The following is a 19035-nucleotide window of genomic DNA, read 5'->3' on the forward strand; positions in this document are numbered from 1 at the left end:
CCCGTGCTGTTGTTCCGTTGAATTTTAATGCGTTCCTTGAGAAAGCAAAGTTGAAAGATGATGGTAGCAATTACACGGACTGGCTCCGTAACTTGAGGATTATCCTCATTGTTGCACAGAAGAATTACGTCCTGGAAGCACCGCTGGGTGCCAGGCCTGCTGCTGGAGCAACACCAGATGTTATGAACGTCTGGCAAAGCAAAGCTGATGACTACTCGATAGTTCAGTGTGCCATGCTTTATGGCTTAGAATCGGGACTTCAACGACGTTTTGAACGTCATGGAGCATATGAGATGTTCCAGGAGTTGAAGTTAATATTTCAAGCAAATGCCCGGATTGAGAGATATGAAGTCTCCAATAAGTTCTATAGCTGCAAGATGGAGGAGAACAGTTCTGTCAGTGAGCATATACTCAAAATGTCTGGGTATAATAATCACTTGATTCAATTGGGAGTTAATCTTCCAGATGATTGCGTCATTGACAGAATTCTCCAATCACTGCCACCAAGCTACAAGAGCTTCGTGATGAACTATAATATGCAAGGGATGAATAAGACTATTCCCGAGCTCTTCGCAATGCTGAAAGCCGCGGAGGTAGAAATCAAGAAGGAGCATCAAGTGTTGATGGTCAATAAGACCACTAGTTTCAAGAAAAAGGGCAAAGGGAAGAAGAAGGGGAACTTCAAAAAGAACAGCAAGCAAGTTGCTACTCAAGAGAAGAAACCCAAACCTAGACCTAAGCCTGAAACTGAATGCTTCTACTGCAAGCAGACTGGTCACTGGAAGCGGAACTGCCCCAGGTATTTGGCGGATAAGAAGGATGGCAAGGTGAACAAAGGTATATGTGATATACATGTTATTGATGTGTACCTTATTAATGCTCGCAGTAGCACCTGGGTATTTGATACTGGTTCTGTTGCTAACATTTGCAACTCGAAACAGGGACTACAGATTAAGCGAAGATTAGCTAAGGACGAGGTGACGATGCGCGTGGGAAATGGTTCCAAAGTCGATGTGATCGCGGTCGGCACGCTACCTCTACATCTACCTTCGGGATTAGTATTAGACCTAAATAATTGTTATTTGGTGCCAGCGTTAAGCATGAACATTATATTTGGATCTTGTTTGATGCGAGACGGTTATTCATTTAAATCAGAGAATAATGGTCGTTCTATTTATATGAGTAATATCTTTTATGGTCATGCACCCTTAAAGAGTGGTCTATTCTTATTAAATCTCGATAGTAGTGACACACATATTCATAATGTTGAAACCAAAAGATGCAGAGTTGATAATGATAGTGCAACTTATTTGTGGCACTGCCGTTTGGGTCATATCGGTGTAAAGCGCATGAAGAAACTCCATACTGATGGGCTTTTGGAACCACTTGATTATGAATCACTTGGTACTTGCGAACCGTGCCTTATGGGTAAGATGACAAAAACACCGTTCTCCGGTACTATGGAGAGAGCAACAGATTTGTTGGAAATCATACATACAGATGTATGTGGTCCGATGAATGTTGAGGCTCGTGGCGGATATCGTTATTTTCTCACCTTCACAGATGACTTAAGCAGATATGGGTATATCTACTTAATGAAACATAAGTCTGAAACATTTGAAAGTTCAAAGAATTTCAGAGTGAAGTTGAAAATCATCGTAACAAGAAAATAAAATTCCTGCGATCTGATCGTGGAGGAGAATATTTGAGTTACGAGTTTGGTGTACATTTGAAACAATGCGGAATAGTTTCGCAACTCACGCCACCCGAAACACCACAGCGTAATGGTGTGTCTGAACGTCATAATCGTACTTTACTAGATATGGTGCGATCTATGATGTCTCTTACTGATTTACCGCTATCGTTTTGGGGTTATGCTCTAGAGACGACCGCATTCACGCTAAATAGGGCACCATCAAAATCCGTTGAGACGACGCCTTATGAACTATGGTTTGGCAAGAAACCAAAGTTGTCGTTTCTGAAAGTTTGGGGTTGCGATGCTTATGTGAAAAAACTTCAACCTGATAAGCTCGAACCCAAATCAGAGAAGTGTGTCTTCATAGGATATCCAAAGGAAACTATTGGATACACCTTCTATCACAGATCCGAAGGCAAAACTTTTGTTGCTAAATTCGGAAACTTTCTAGAGAAGGAATTTCTCTCGAAAGAAGTGAGTGGGAGAAAGTAGAACTTGATGAGGTAACTGTACCTGCTCCATTATTGGAAAGTAGTACATCACAGAAACCAGTTTTTGTGACACCTACACCAATTAGTGAGGAAGCTAATGATGATGATCATGAAGCTTCAGAACAAGATACTACTGAACCTCGTAGATCAACCAGAGTAAGATCCGCACCAGAGTGGTACGGTAATCCTGTTCTGGAAGTCATGCTACTAGATCATGATGAACCTACGAACTATGGAGAAGCGACGGTGAGCCCAGATTCCGCAAAATGGCTTGAAGCCATGAAATCTGAGATGGGATCCATGTATGAGAACAAAGTATGGACTTTAGTTGACTTGCCGAATGATCGGCAAGCAATTGAGAATAAATGGATCTTTAAGAAGAAGACTGACGATAATGTTACTGTCTACAAAGCTCGACTTGTCGCAAAAGGTTTTCAACAAGTTCAAGGGATTGACTACGATGAGACCTTCTCACCCGTAGCGATGCTTAAGTCTGTCCGAATCATGTTAGCAATTGCCGCATTTTATGATTATGAAATTTGGCAGATGGATGTCAAAACTGCATTCCTGAATGGATTTCTGCAAGAAGAGTTGTATATGATGCAACCGGAAGGTTTTGTCGATCCAAAGGGAGCTAACAAAGTGTGCAAGCTCCAGCGATCCATTTATGGGCTGGTGCAAGCCTCTCGGAGTTGGAATAAACGCTTTGATAGTGTGATCAAAGCATTTGGTTTTGTACAGACTTTTGGAGAAGCCTGTATTTATAAGAAAGTGAGTGGGAGCTCTGTAGCATTTCTGATATTATATGTAGATGACATATTACTAATCGGAAATGATATAGAATTTCTGGATAGCATAAAGGGATACTTGAATAAGAGTTTTTCAATGAAAGACCTCGGTGAAGCTGCTTACATATTGGGCATTAAGATCTATAGAGACAGATCAAGATGCTTAATTGGACTTTCACAAAGCACATACCTTGACAAAGTTTTGAAAAAGTTCAAAATGGATCAAGCAAAGAAAGGATTCTTGCCTGTGTTACAAGGTGTGAAATTGAGTAAGACTCAATGCCCGACCAATGTAGAAGATAGAGAGAAAATGAAAGATGTTCCCTATGCTTCAGCCATAGGCTCTGTCATGTATGCAATGCTGTGTACCAGACCTAATGTGTGTCTTGCTATAAGTCTAGCAGGCAGGTACCAAAGTAATCCAGGAGTGGATCACTGGACAGCGGTCAAGAACATCCTGAAATACCTGAAAAGGACTAAGGATATGTTTCTCATATATGGAGGTGACAAAGAGCTCATCGTAAATGGTTACGTTGATGCAAGCTTTGACACTGATCCGGACGATTCTAAATCGCAAACCGGATACGTGTTTACATTAAACGGTGGAGCTGTCAGTTGGTGCAGTTCTAAACAAAGCGTTGTGGCGGGATCTGCATGTGAAGCTGAGTACATAGCTGCTTCGGAAGCAGCAAACGAAGGAGTCTGGATGAAGGAGTTCATATCCGATCTAGGAGTCATACCTAGTGCATCGGGTCTAATGAAAATCTTTTGTGACAATACTGGTGCAATTGCCTTGGCAAAGGAATCCAGATTTCACAAGAGAACCAAGCACATCAAGAGACGCTTCAATTCCATCCGGGATCTAGTCCAGGTGGGAGACATAGAGATTTGCAAGATACATACGGATCTGAATGTAGCAGACCCGTTGACTAAGCCTCTTCCACGAGCAAAACATGATTAACACCAAAGCTCCATGGGTGTTAGAATCATTACTGTGTAATCTAGATTATTGACTCTAGTGCAAGTGGGAGACTGAAGGAAATATGCCCTAGAGGCAATAATAATGTTATTATTTTATTTCCTTATATCATTATAAATGTTTATTATTCATGCTAGAATTGTATTATCCGGGAACATAATAGTTGTGTGAATACATAGACAAACCAAACGTCACTAGTATGCCTCTACTTGACTAGCTCATTAATCGAAGATGGTTATGTTTCCTAACCATAGACATGTGTTGTCATTTGATTAACAGGATCACATTATTAGGAGAATGATGTGATTGACATGACCCATTCCATTAGCTTAGCACCCGATCGTTTAGTATGTTGCTATTACTTTCTTCATGACTTATACATGTTCCTATGACTATGAGATTATGCAACTCCTGTTTGCCGGAGGAACACTTTATGTGCTACCGAACGTCACAACGTAACTGGGTGATTATAAAGGAGCTCTATAGGTGTCTCCAAAGGTACATGTTGGGTTGGCGTATTTCGAGATTAGGATTTGTCACTCCGATTGTCGGAGAGGTATCTCTGGGCCCTCTCGGCAATGCGCATCACATAAGCCTTGCAAGCATTTCAACTAATGAGTTAGTTGCAAGATGATGTATTACGAAACGAGTAAAGAGACTTGCCGGTAACGAGATTGAACTAGGTATTGAGATACCGACGATCGAATCTCGGGCAAGTAAAATACCAATGACAAAGGGAACAACGTATGTTGTTATGCGGTCTGACCGATAAAGATCTTCATAGAATATGTAGGAGCCAATATGAGCATCCAGGTTCCGCTATTGGTTATTGACTGGAGACGTGTCTCGGTCATGTCTACATTGTTCTCGAACCCGTAGGGTCCGCACGCTTAAGGTTTCGATGACAGTTATATTATGAGTTTATGAGTTTTGATGTACCGAAGTTAGTTCGGAGTCCCAGATGTGATCACGGACATAACGAGGAGTCTCGAAATGGTCGAGACATAAAGATTGATATATTAGACGGCTATATTCGGACACCGGAAGTGTTCCGGGTGATTTTGGAGAAAACCGGAGAGCCGGAGGGTTACCGGAACCCTACCGGGAGAAGTAATGGGCCATATGGGCCTTAGTGGAGAGAGAGAGGGGCAGCCAGGGTGGGCCGCGTGCCTCCTCCCCCTGGTCCGAATTGGACTAGGAGAGGGGGGGCGGCGCCCCCCTTTCCTTCTCCCTCCCCACTTCCTTCCCCCTCCTAGTAGGAGTCCTACTCCTACTAGGAGGAGGACTCCTCCTGGCGCGCCAATAGGGGCCGGCCGGCCTCCTCCCCTTGCTCCTTTATATACGGGGGCAGGGGGCACCCCTAGACACACAAGTTGATCCACGTGATCATATTCTTAGCCGTGTGCGGTGCCCCCTTCCACCATAATCCTCGATAATATTGTAGCGGTGCTTAGGCGAAGCCCTGCGACGGTAGTACATCAAGATCGTCACCACGCCATCGTGCTGACGGAACTCTACCCCGACACTTTGCTGGATCGGAGTCCAGGGATCGTCATCGAGCTGAACGTGTGCTAAAACTCGAAGGTGCCGTAGTTTCGGTGCTTGATCGGTCGGGCCGTGAAGACGTACGACTACATCAACCGCGTTATGCTAACGCTTCCGCTGTCGGTCTACAAGGGTACGTAGATCACACTCTCCCCTCTCGTTGCTATGCATCACCATGATCTTGCGTGTGCGTAGGAAAATTTTGAAATTACTACGTTCCCCAACACTCAAACCTTTTCAACTTTCACGCAATACATGAGCCTGAGCCATGGACATAGCACTATAGGTGGAATAGAATGGTGGTTGTGGAGAAGACAAAAAGGAGAAGATAGTCTCACATCAACTAGGCGTATCAACGGGCTATGGAGATGCCCATCAATAGATATCAATGTGAGTGAGTAGGGATTGCCATGCAACGGATGCACTAAGAGTTATAAGTGTATGAAAGCTCAGACTGAAAACTAAGTGGGTGTGCATCCAACTTGCTTGCTCATGAAGACCTCGGGCGTTTGAGGAAGCCCATCATCGGAATATCCAAGCCAAGTTCTATAATGAAAATTCCCACTAGTATATGGAAGTGATAACTCAAGAGACTCTCCATATGAAGAACATGGTGCTACTCTGAAGCACAAGTGTGGTAAAAGGATAGTAACATTGACCCTTCTCTCTTTTTCTCTCATTTTTTTGTTTTTTTGTGGGCTTCTTGGCCTCTCTTTTTTTTTTTCGGCTTCTTTGGCCTCTTTTATTTTGGTAACCTCACATGGGACAATGTTCTAATAATGATGATCATCACACTTTTATTTACTTACAACTCAATATTACAACTCGATACTAGGACAAAGATATGACTCTATATGAATGCCTCCGGTGGTGTACCGGGATGTGCAATGATCTAGCGTAGCAATGACATCAAAAAATGGTCAAGCCATGAAAACATCATTCTAGCTATCTTACGATCATGCAAAGCGATATGACAATAAATGCTCAAGTCATGTGTATGATGATGATGGAAGTTGCATGGCAATATATCTCGGAATGGCTATGGAAATGCCATGATAGGTAGGTATGGTGTCTGTTTTGAGGAAGGTATATGGTGGGTTTATGGTACCGGCGAAAGTTGCGCGGTACTAGAGAGGCTACAATGGTGGAAGGGTGAGAGTGCATATAATCCATGGACTCAACATTAGTCATAAAGAACTCACATACTTATTGCAAAAATCTATTAGTCATCGAAACAAAGTACTACGCGCATGATCCTAGGGGGATAGATTGGTAGGAAAAGACCATCGCTCGTCCCCGACCGCCACTCATAAGGAAGACAATCAATAAATAAATCATGCTCCGACTTCATCACATAACAGTTCACCATACGTGCATGCTACAGGAATCACAAACTTCAACACAAGTATTTCTACAATCCACAACTACCCACTAGCATGACTCTAATATCACCATCTTTATATCGCAAAACTATTGCAAGGAATCAAACATATCATATTCAGTGATCTACAAGTTTTATGTAGGATTTTATGACTAACCGTGTGAATGACCAGTTCCTGTCATCTCTCTACATAGATATAAGTGAAGCAAGAGAGTTTAATTCTTTCTACAAAATATATGCCCACGCTTTAACAAATATAAGTGAAGCAAAAGAGCATTCTACAAATGGCGGTTTTCTATGTAAAGAGAAACAAGCAATGCAAACTTCAAATGATATAATTGAAGCACATGAAGCATTCTATAAAGCCATACTCAAAAGATATAAGTGAACTGCAAAGAGCATTCTATAAATAAACCAAGGACTATCTCATACCAGCATGGTGCATAAAAGAAAAATGAAAACTAATTGTAAAAGACGCTCCAAGATTTGCACATATCGCATGAACGAAATGAATCCGAAAACATACCGATACTTGTTGAAGAAAGATGGGATGCCTTCCGGGGCATACCCAAGCTTAGACGCTTGAGTCTCCTTGAATATTTACTTGGGGTGCCTCGGGCATCCCCAAGCTTGAGCTCTTGCCTCTCTTCCTTCTTCTCACATCGAGACCTTCTCGATCATCGAACACTTCATCCACACAAAACTTCAACAGAAAACTCGGGAAGATCCGTTAGTATAATAAAGCAAATCACTACTCTAAGTACTATTGCAAACCAATTCATATTTTTTGGCATTGTAGCTACTGTAATATAACTTTTTCATGGCTTAATCCACTGATATAAATCGATAGTTTCATCAAAACAAGCAAACTATGCATCAAAAACAGAATCTGTCTAAAACATAACAGTCTGTAATAATCTGAACATTCACCATACTTCTGATACTTGAAAAATTCTGCCAAAATTAGGAAAAATAAAAAATTTGTATAGAAAGACAGTGCAATAAGTTTCAGAACCATTTGACATTCCACTAAAAAAAAGTAAAATCGCGCACTACAGCCAAAGTTTCTGTCCTGCACCGCACAAACCAACAAGCATTGTAAACATCCTAAAGGCAAACCTTGGCACATTATTTTTATTTTTAAACTTTATAAAAGCACACAACAGAAATAAATGACTCTCTAAAACTTCTGGGTTGTCTCCCTGGCAGCGCTTTCTTTAAAGCCATTAAGCTAGGCATATAGTGCTCAAGTAATGAATCCACCCGGATCCCAAGGTATATCAAAGCCAAATTAATTAGCAATGATTTGGCATTTAATAGTGAGCACAAAGCAACATATATCAAGCAATGATGAAGTCTAACTCTCTTCCTACGCATCGGCATGTCATAAAAGAACAATTCATGCACACATAGTAAAGGCCAATGCATAGTATAAACAGTTTCTTGCAATTTTTTCGTGTTGGAAACATGGAGAGGCGGAGATGTAGTTACTCCCTCATAATAATTGCAAGTAGGAGCAGCAAGCACATGCATATTATATTCATCAAAATCATCATGTGTAACGGTAAAAGGCCACCCATCAATATAATCCTTAATAAAAGCAAACTTCTCCGATATAGTTTAGTCGGGAGAATTCAAAAAGATAATAGGACTATCATGTGTGGGTGCAATAGCAACAATTTCATGTTTAACATAAGGAACTATAGCATGTTCATCTCCATAAGCATAATTCATATTGGCATCTTGGCCACAGGCATAGCAAGCATCATCAAAAAGGGATATTTCAAAAGAATCAACGGGATAATAACAGTCATCATAGCAATCATCCTTCGGTAAGCATGAAGGGAATTTAAACAATGTATGAGTTGAAGAGTTACTCTCATTAGAAGGTGGGCACGGGTAGCTAATCTGCTCTTCCTCCTTTTATTCTTCGCTCTCCTCATCATCTTTTTCATCCAATGAGCTCACAGTTCATCAATTTCTTCTTCCATAGACTCCTGCAAAATATTAGTCTCTTCTTGGACAGCGGGGACTTTCTCAATAAATGCATCAATATCGGAATTGAATTCATAATTGGCATAGCCATATTTAAGGATAGCTAAATTTTCAGGTCTATAAACAGCATCATAAAGATTTTCAAACTCTTTGAACATAGATTCAATTTCATAAGCACCCATAAAAGCAAAGAATTCTTCTATTTGTTCCACATCATAGTAATCATATATACCTCTAGCATAAGAAGCCAAGGTTTCATTATCATTAAATTCGCATAAAAACCGAAGGTGTGGAGCCTTACACGGTTTCACTATATAGTAATCATATATAGTGATGATGTTGCTACCGACGCAGGGCTTCGCCTAAGCACCGCTACGATATGACCGAGGTGGAATATGGTGGAGGGGGGGCACCGCACACGGCTGGGAGAGATCAACTGATCAACTTGGGTCTCTAGAGGTGCCCCCTGCCCCTGTATATAAAGGAGCAAGGGGGGAGGCGGCCGGCCTAGGAGGAGGGCGCGCCAAGGGGGGAGTCCTACTCCTACCGGGAGTAGGACTCCTCCTTTCCTTGTTGGAGTAGGAGAGAAGGAAAGAGGAGGAGAGGGAGAATGAAAAGGTGGCTGCACCCCTTGTCCAATTCGGACTAGAGTGGGGGCGCAGGCCTCCTTCCTTTTGGCCTCTCTCCTCTATTCCCGTATGGCCCAATAAGGCCCATATACTCCCCGGCGAATTCCCGTAACTCTCCAGTACTCCGAAAAATACCCGAATCACTCGGAACCTTTCCGATGTCCGAATATAGTCGTCCAATATATCGATCTTTACGTCTTGACCATTTCGAGATTCCTCGTCATGTCCCCGATCTCATCCGGGACTCCGAACTACCTTCGGTACATCAAATCACATAAACTCATAATACAATCATCACCGAATCTTTAAGCATGCGGACCCTACGGGTTCGAGAACTATGTAGACATGACCGAGACATGTCTCCGGTCAATAACCAATAGCGGAACCTGGATGCTCATATTGGCTCCCACATACTCTACGAAGATCTTTGTCGGTTAGACCGCATAACAACATATGTTGTTCCCTTTATCATCGGTATGTTACTTGCCCGAGATTCTATCGTCGGTATCTCAATACGTAGTTCAATCTCGTTACCGGCAAGTCTCTTTACTCGTTCCGTAATACATCATCCCGCAACTAACTTATTAGTTGCAATGCTTGCAAGGCTTAAGTGATGTGCATTACCGAGAGGGCCCAGAGATACCTCTCCGACAATCGGAGTGACAAATCCTAATCTCGAAATACGCCAACCCAACAAGTACCTTTGGAGACACCTGTAGAGCACCTTTATAATCACCCAGTTATGTTGTGACGTTTGGTAGCACACAAAGTGTTCCTCCGGTAAACGGGAGTTGCATAATCTCATAGTCATAGGAACATGTATAAGTCATGAAGAAAGCAATAGCAACAAACTAAACGATCAAGTGCTAAGCTAATGGAATGGGTCATGTCAATCACATCATTCTCCTAATGATGTGATCCCGTTAATCAAATGACAACTCATGTCTATGGTTAGGAAACATAACCATCTTTGATCAACGAGCTAGTCAAGTAGAGGCATACTAGTGACACTCTGTTTGTCTATGTATTCACACATGTATTATATTTCAGGTTAATACAATGCTAGCATGAATAATAAACATTTATCATGATATAAGGAAATAAATAATAACTTTATTATTGCCTCTAGGGCATATTTCCTTCACCTTCATCCTAGAGCAACAAGTATAATCATATCTAAAGCATACTTGCCTAGCATACCAATTCAATATATGAATTTGATCCCATAATAGTTTCCCTTTTTGAGTCAAGAGATAATCCCTAAAGTATTCACGTTGATCCAACGTGTCTCCCATTACATACTTGAATGGGGTTTTCTCAGGATTATCAAAGTAGTACATAATATCTTTCACATAATGAGCATTGAGGGTTTTAGGAGGTTCCCCATCTCCATGAGTAGCAAGTAAACCTAATTTTTTCGGTATTTCGTGTTCCATATCCATAACTAAAGATAGAGAACAACTAAGAACAACAAATAAAAACTACTTAGTGATAAAGCAAACAAGCACACACGAGAATATTCACCCCACGCTATGACTCCCCGACAACGGCGCCAGAAAAAGGTCTTGATAACCCACAAGTATAGGGGATCAATTGTAGCCTCTTTCGATAAGTAAGAGTGTCGAACCCAATGAGGATCTAAAGGTAGAACAAATATTCCCTCAAGTTCTATCGACCACCGATACAACTCTACGCATGCTTAACGTTTGCTTTACCTAGAACAAGTATGAAACTGGGAGTACTTTGTAGGTGTTGTTGGATAGGTTTGCAAGATAATAAAGAGCGCGTAAATAAAAAGTAGGGGCTGTTTAGATAAAGAAACAATAAAGTTAGTATAGCGAGTGTGGAAAATTGGTGGTAGGAGTTGTGAAATTGTCCCTAAGCAATTGACTACTTTACTAGACCGATAGCAAGTTTTATGTGGGAGAGGCCACTGCTAGCATGTCATCCCTGACTTGGAATTCTATGCACTTATGATTGGAACTATTAGCAAGCATCCGCAACTACTAACATTCATTAAGGTAAAACCCAACCATAGCATTAAGCTATATTGGTCCCTCTTCAATCCCGTATGCATCAATTTCTATGCTAGGTTGAAGCTTCTGTCACTCTTGCCCTCCAATACATAGTCCTATCAACATACAACTAACCCTATGGTGTGATCCACGCGCACGCTCATATGATGGGCACCAAAGGACAACAACATAACCACAAGCAAATTAAATCAATTATAGCAAATTCATCAACCACCGATAGGATAACGAAAATCTAGTCAGACATCATAGGATGACAACACATCATTGGATAATAATATGAAGCATAAAGCACGATGTTCAAGTAGAGGGTACAACGGGTTGCGGGAGAGTGGACTGCTGTAGATAGAGGGGGAAGGTGATGGAGATGTTGGTGAAGATGACGGAGGTGTTGGTGAAGATCGCGGTGATGATGATGATGGCCACAACAGCGTTCCGGCGCCACCGGAAGAGAAGGGGAGAGGGGGCCCCTTCTTCTTCTTCCTTGACCTCCTCCCTAGATGGGAGAATGGTTTCCCCTTTGGTCCTTGGCCTCCATGGCATGGGAGGGGCGAGAGCCCCTCTGATATTGGATCCGTCTCTCTGTCTCTCTCTGTTTCTGTGTTCTGTTATTCTGCCCTTTCACCGTTTCGTATATATATGGAGATCCGTAACTCCAATTGGACTGAAACCTTCACTGCGACTTTTTTTCTTCCAAAAATTAGCTTTCTTGCACCCGAAGAAGAGCATTGACCGCCTTACGAGGGGCCCATGAGGGTCAGGGGCGTGCCTAGGGGGGTGGGGCGCGCCCTCCTGCCTCGTGCCCCCCTCGGGCACCGTCTCGCGTGGATTCTTCTTCCCATATCTTCCAAATATTCCAAAAATATTCTCCGTCCGTTTTTATCCCGTTTGGATTCCATTTGATATGGGTTTTCTGCAAAACATAAAACATGCAACAAACATGAACTGGCACTGGGCACTGGATCAATATGTTAGTCCCAGAAATAGTATAAAAAGTTGCCAAAAGTATATGAAAGTTGTATAATATTGGCATGGAACAGTCAAAAATTATAGATACGACGGAGACGTATCAGTTAGCTGCAATAAATATTTCTCGTAACACTCCTTGGTATGCTGACTATGCTAATTATATTGTTGCTAAATATTTACCACCTAGCTTTACATACCAACAAAAGAAAAAATTCTTCTATGATTTAAGACACTACTTTTGGGATGACCCACATCTTTATAAAGAAGGAATAGATGGTGTTATTAGACGTTATGTACCTGAGCATGAACAGGGACAAATCCTACATAAATGTCACTTTGAAGCTCATGGAGGGCATCATGCTGGAGACAGAACTGCTCACAAGGTATTGCAATCTGGATTTTATTGGCCTACTCTCTTCAAGGATGCTCGTAAGTTCATCTTATCTTGTGATGAATGCCAAAGAATAGGTAATATCAGTAAGCGTCAAGAAATGTCTATGAATTATTCATTTGCTGTTGAACCATTTGATGTTTGGGATTTGATTACATGGGGCCTTTTCCTTCCTCTAATGGGTATACACATATTTTGGCTGCTGTTGGTTAAGTTACTAAATGGGTAGAAGCTATTCCAACCAGTAGTGTTGATCACAACACCTCTATTAAAATGCTTAAGGAAGTTATTTTCCCAAGGTTTGGAGTCCCTATATATTTAATGACTGATGGTGGTTCACATTTTATTCATGGTGCTTTCTGTAAAATGCTTGCCAAGTATGATGTTAACCATAGAATTGCATCACTTTATCATCCTCAGTCTAGTGGTCAAGTTGAACTTATAAATAGAGAAATAAAATTAATTTTGCAAAAGACTGTCAATAGGTCCCAGAAGAATTGGTCAAAGAAGTTAAATGATGCACTTTGGGCTTATAGAACAGCATATAAAAATCCTATCGTATATCTCCTTATAAAATGGTTTATGGAAAAGCTTGTCATTTGCCTCTTGAGTTAGAACATAACATATTGGGAAATCAAAGAACTCAACTATGATTTCAAACTTGCTAGTGAAAAGAGGTTATTTTATATTAGCTCATTAGATGAATGGAGAAACCAAGCTTATGAAAATGCCATGTTATTTAAAGAAAAGGTTAAAATATGGCATGATAAAAGAATTCAAAGGCGTGAGTTTAAAGTTGGAGAATATGTTCTTTTGTACAACTCTCATTTCAGATTCTTTGCAGGAAAACTCCTCTCCAAATGGGAAGGACCCTATGTTATCGAGGAGGTTTATCGGTCTGGAGCTATCAAAATAAATAATGCCGAAGGCACTAACCCAAAGGTTATTAATGGGCAACGAATAAAACATTATATCTCATGTACGCCCATTAATGTTGAAAGTAATATTATCAAAACTTTGACACTGGAAGAACACATAAAAGAGTCCTTCCGGAACACTCCAGAATCATGAAAAAGAGGAGGTACATGATACGGTAAGTAAACGGACTCCGAAAAATCCGCAAAAATATTTTTTGTCAGTTTTGGAATATAACAAAAATTAGGAAAATAAGAAACTACCTGGAAGCGTACCCTGGTGGGCACAAGACACTAGGGCGCACCAAGCCAGGCGTGTCCAGGTGGGTTGTGCCTGTTGGAAATATGCCCTAGAGGCAATAATAAATTAGTTATTATTATTATATTTCATTGTTCATGATAATCGTTTATTATCCATGCTAGAATTGTATTGATAGGAAACTTAGATACATGTGTGGATACATAGACAACACCATGTCCCTAGTAAGCCTCTAGTTGACTAGCTCGTTGATCAATAGATGGTTACGGTTTCCTGACCATGGACATTGGATGTCGTTGATAACGGGATCACATCATTAGGAGAATGATGTGATGGACAAGACCCAATCCTAAGCCTAGCACAAAGATCGTGCAGTTCGTATGCTAAAGCTTTTCTAATGTCAAGTATCATTTCCTTAGACCATGAGATTGTGCAACTCCCAGATACCGTAGGAGTGCTTTGGGTGTGCCAAACGTCACAACATAACTGGGTGTCTATAAAGGTACACTATAGGTATCTCCGAAAGTGTCTGTTGGGTTGGCACGAATCGAGACTGGGATTTGTCACTCCGTGTAAATGGAGAGGTATCTCTGGGCCCACTCGGTAGGACATCATCATAATGTGCACAATGTGACCAAGGAGTTGATCACGAGATGATGTGTCACAGAACGAGTAAAGAGACTTGCCGGTAACGAGATTGAACAAGGTATCGGGATACCGACGATCGAATCTCGGGCAAGTGCAATACCGCTGGACAAAGGGAATTGTATACGGGATTGATTGAATCCTCGACATCGTGGTTCATCCGATGAGATCATCGTGGAACATGTGGGAGCCAACATGGGTATCTAGATCCCGCTGTTGGTTATTGGCCGGAGAGTTGTCTCGGTCATGTCTGCATGGTTCCCGAACCCGTAGGGTCTACACACTTAAGGTTCGGTGATGCTAGAGTTGTTATGGGAAATAGTATGTGGTTACCGAAGGTTGTTCGGAGTCCTGAATGAGATCCCGGACATGACGAGGAGCTCCGGAATGGTCCGGAGGTGAAGATCGGTATATTGGATGAAGGGTATTGGAGTCCGGAATTGTTCCGGGGGTACCAGGTGATGACCAGCGTGTCCGAAAGGGGTTTCGGAGGCCCCGACAAGCGTTGGGGGGCCTTATGGGCCAAGGGGAGAGGGCACATCAGCCCACTAAGGGGCTGAGCGCCCCTCCCACCCCATCTCACGTAACCAGGAGAGGTGGGGGCACCACCCCTAGGGCAGCCGCCCCTCCCGGCTTGGGGGGCAAGTTTCCTACGGGGTGGGGGTGCCCAAACCCATCTAGGGTTTCCCCTGTGGCCGCCGCCCCTCCCCTAGGGAACCCTAGGGCGCCTCCCCCGCCTCCCTTCCCCCTATATATAGTGAGGGAGAGAGAGGGCAGCCGCACCCTTCCCCTGGCGCAGCCCTCTTCCTCCTCCAATACCTCATCCTCCTCCGTAGTGCTTGGCGAAGCCCTGCCGGAGAACCACGAGCTCCATCACCACCACGCCGTCGTGCTGTCGGAGTTTTCCCTCAACTTCTCCTCTCACCTTGCTGGATCAAGAAGGAGGAGACGTCTCCAAACCGTATGTGTGTTGAACGCGGAGGTGCCGTCCGTTCGGCGCTAGGATCATCGGTGATTTGGATCACGATGAGTACGACTCCATCAACCCCGTTCACTTGAACACTTCTGCTTAGGGATCTACAAGGGTATGTAGATGCACTCTCCTTCCCCTCGTTGCTAGATTACTCCATAGATTGATCTTGGTGATGCGTAGAAAATTTTGAATTTCTGCTACGATCCCCAACAGTGGCATCATGAGCTAGGTCTATGCGTAGTTTCTATGCACGAGTAGAACACAAAGCAGTTGTGGGCGTCGATTTTGTCAATTTACTTGCTGTTACTAGTCTTATCTTGATTCGGCGGCATCATGGGATGAAGCGGCCCAGACCGACCTTACACGTACTCTTACGTGAGACTGGTTCCACCGACTGACATGCACTAGTTGCATAAGGTGGCTAGCGGGTGTCTGTCTCTCCCACTTTAGTCGGATCGGATTCGATGAAAAGGGTCCTTATGAAGGGTAAATAGAAATTGGCATATCACGTTGTGGTTTTCGCATAGGTAAGAAACGTTCTTGCTAAGAAACCTATAGCAGCCACGTAAAAACTTGCAACAACAATTACAGGACGTCTAACTTGTTTTTGCAGCATATGCCTTGTGATGTGATATGGCCAAAAGGATGTGATGAATGATATATGTGATGTATGAGATTGATCATGTTCTTGTAATAGGAATCACGACTTGCATGTCGATGAGTATGACAACCGGCAGGAGCCATAGGAGTTGTCTTAATTTATTTATGACCTGCGTGTCAACATAAACGTCATGTAATTACTTTACTTTATTGCTAAAGCGTTAGCCATAGTAGTAGAAGTAATAGATGACGAGACAACTTCAAGAAGACACAATGATGGAGATCATGATGATGGAGATCATGGTGTCATGCCGGTGACAACGATGATCATGGAGCCCCGAAGATGGAGATCAAATGGAGCAAAATGATATTGGCCATATCATGTCACTATTTGATTGCATGTGATGTTTATCATGTTTTACATCTTATTTGCTTAGAACGACGGTAGCTTAAATAAGATGATCCCTCACTAAAATTTCAAGAAAAGTGTTCCCCCTAACTGTGCACCGTTGCGAAGGTTCGTCGTTTTGAAGCACCACATGATGATCGGGTGTGATAGATTCTAACGTTCGAATACAACGGGTGTAAGCCAGATTTACACATGCAATACACTTAGGTTGACTTGACGAGCCTAGCATGTACAGACATGGCCTCGGAACACGGAAGACCGAAAGGTCGAATATGAGTCGTATAGAAGATACGATCAACATGAGATGTTCACCGTTGATGACTAGTCCGTCTCACGTGATGATCAGACACGGCCTAGTCGATTCGGGATGTCTATCTGAGTGGGAGTTCATTAAATAATTTGATTAGATGAACTCAATTATCATGAACATAGTCTAAATTGTCTTTGCAAATATGTTGTAGATAAATAGCTCACATTGTAGCTCCCTGTTTCAATACGTTCCTAGAGAAAGATTAAATTGAAAGATATTGTAAGCAATGATGCGGACTAGGTCCGTAGTCCGAGGAGTGTCCTCACTGCTACACAGAAGGCTTACGTCTTTGATGTACCGCTCGATGTGCAAACCCCTACAACGTCGTTTGTGGATGTTGTGAACACCTGACAGACACATCCTAATGAGTACATGATAGTTTAGTGCACCATACTTTACGGCTTAGAATCGGGATTCCAATGACGTTTTGAACGCCATAGAACATATGAGATGTTCCAAGAGCTGAAATTGGGATTTTAGGCTCATGCCCGTGTTGAGAGGTGTGAGACCTCTGACAAGTTCTTTTGCCAACAGGATGGAGGAGAATAGCTCAGCTAATGAGCATGTGCTCAGAATGTCTGGGTGCTACAATCACTTAAATCAAGTGGGAGTTAAACTTCCAGATAAGATAGTGATTGATAGAGTTCTCTAGCCACTATCACTAAGCTACTAGATCTTCGTGATGAATTATGACATGCAAGGGATGGAGTTGATCCCGGAGCTGTTCGCGGTGCTTAAGACCGCAAAAGTTAGAAATCAAGAAGGAGCATCAAGTGTTGATGGTTTAACAAGACCACTGGTTTCAAGAAGGGCAAGGGCTAGAAGGGAAACTTCATGGATGGCAAACCAGTTGCCGCTCCAGTGAAGGAACCCAAGGTTGAACCTAAACCCGAGACTAAGTGCTTCTATTGTAAGGGGAACGGTCACTGGTAGCGGAATTACCCCAAATGCATGGTAGATAAGAAGGCTGGCAACTTCAACAAAGTATATACGTGTTATTAATGTGTACCTTACTAGTACTCCTGGTAGCACCTGGGTATTGGATACCGGTTCAGTTGCTATTATTGGTGACTTGAAGCAGAAGCTACGGACTAAACGGAGACTGGCTAAGGGCGAGGTGACGATGTGTGTTGGAAGTGTTTCCAAAGTTGTTGAGATCACCATCGCACGCTCCATCTGCCTTCGGGATTAGTATTGAACCTAGATATATGTTATCAGGTGTCTACGTTGAGCATGAATATGATTAGATCATGTTCATTGCAATACGGTTATTCATTTAAGTTAGAGAATACTTGTTATTCTATTTACATGAATAATACCTTTCATGGTCATTCACCCTATGTGAATGGTTCATTGAATCTCGGTCGTGGTAATACACATGTTCACGCCAAAAGATGTAGAGTTAATAATGATAGTACCACTTTCTTGTGGCACTGCCGCTTAGGTCATATTGGCGTAAGATGCATGAAGAAACTCCATATCGATGGATGTTTGGAGTCACTTGATTTTGAATCGCTTGACACATGCGAGCCATGCCTCATGGGCAGGATGACTAAGACCCCGTTTTCAGGTACAATGAAACAGGCAAGTGACTTGTTGGAAATCATACATGCTGATGCGTGTGATCCAATGAGAATTGAAGCGTGCGGTGGATATCGCTATTTTCTCATCTTCACTGACGATTTGAGTAGATATAGGTATATTTACTTAATGAAGCACAAGTCTGAAACGTTTGAAAAGTTCAAGCGATTTCAGAGTGAAGTTAAGAATCATCATAACAAGAAGATCAAATTCCTACGATCTGATCAATGAGAATTTCTGAGTTATGAGTTTGGCAATCACTTAAGACATTGTGGAATTGTTTCAAAATTGAAGCCAGCTGGAACACCACAGGGTAATGGTGTGTCCGGACGTCGTAATCGAACCTTATGAGATATGGTGCGATCTATGATGTCTCTTACCGATCTACCGTTTTCATTTTGAGGTTATGCGTTAGAGACAGCTGCATTCACTTTAGATAGGACACCA

This window comes from Triticum urartu, chromosome 7 (genome assembly GCF_003073215.2).
Source record: "Triticum urartu cultivar G1812 chromosome 7, Tu2.1, whole genome shotgun sequence".
NCBI lineage: Eukaryota > Viridiplantae > Streptophyta > Magnoliopsida > Poales > Poaceae > Triticum > Triticum urartu.